The following is a 1,229-nucleotide window of genomic DNA, read 5'->3' as shown; positions in this document are numbered from 1 at the left end:
TTGGCTTACGCTAACCCATTGACCATACTTTTGGGTATGATGCTCATTGAACTTAATAAACAAGCATGGTGTGTTTAATGTTGGAATTCTTGGTTTGTGACTTATCTTCTCTTCTAGTTGTGATTACTTGCATTCCAAGTTTTCATTCTTTTAACTCACTTCATGAATGTATAAGATGCTTGCTACGTCTCTACTTGGCTAAGTGCTTATATATCATATTTGCTTTCAGGATGGCCGATAGAGGAAAAGAAAAGGCTACTACCTCGAAAAAGAGGAAGAAATATCAAGCCTCCACCCTCTCTCCTTATGCCAACTATGCAAAGAACCCACTTAATGAAGTGGATAAACAGAATCAGCTGCTACCGCCCACTGACATATACACATTCCCCAATCTTTACTGTGAGCTTCGTTTCCCCACCTATCGGAAGACAAAGCTAAACATTGAGAAGAAATTGGCCCTTCTCAATTACCTGAGGTGCTCCATTAATGCTCGCAGGGATTGGGCTTAGGGTTTGTTGATAGAGATTTGGGGAGGATAAACATTTCATGGGTCAAGGAGTTTTACTACAACCTCTTTCGCACAACTCTTGAGTCAGTCCACCTATGGAGCAGGCAGGTTTTAGTGACTGAGGCTACCATTGAGGGTGTTTTGCATTGTCTACCCCGGACCGGTGACACATGTGCATACCAGCAGGCAGAGACAGCAATAAATGCTATGACCTTTGACTATGAGGCACTGAAGTGCGTTATTGCCACACCGGAAGACCCTTGGGTGATGGACTCTAACAATCAAAGGCCCAAGGGGATGTTATTTGCTTATTTGTCTAGAGAGGCTCTGACTTGGTAGCAGATATTCATCCACTATGTCCTTCCTACTACCCATTTCTCCGAGATCTCGATGGATATGCTTCTTCTGATTGGCTGTGTCATGGAGGGGAAGGAGGTTTATTACCCCCGATTGATCAGGAGAGGCATGTGGCGAGCACACATCCGTGGCCTCCTGCCATTTCCCACTATGGCCATTACGATGGTTGAGTTAGTGGGTGCCCCTTAGAGGGATGATGACGTGATACCACCACTTCGATACGACGACGAGAAGGAAGTTACTATTCCGTGGGGTACGTGGGTGCACGAGAAGCCCCCATCCAGGCGCCGCTCACGAGCTAGAGCAGCAGTAGAGGCAGCTAGACCTTCATCTTCCACAGCAGTAGCAGGACCCTCTTCTTCTT

Source organism: Arachis ipaensis, chromosome B9, assembly GCF_059453495.1.
Source record: "Arachis ipaensis isolate K30076 ecotype BB chromosome B9, ASM5945349v1, whole genome shotgun sequence".
Classification (NCBI taxonomy): domain Eukaryota; kingdom Viridiplantae; phylum Streptophyta; class Magnoliopsida; order Fabales; family Fabaceae; genus Arachis; species Arachis ipaensis.
Note: the sequence above shows the minus strand (reverse complement) of the source record.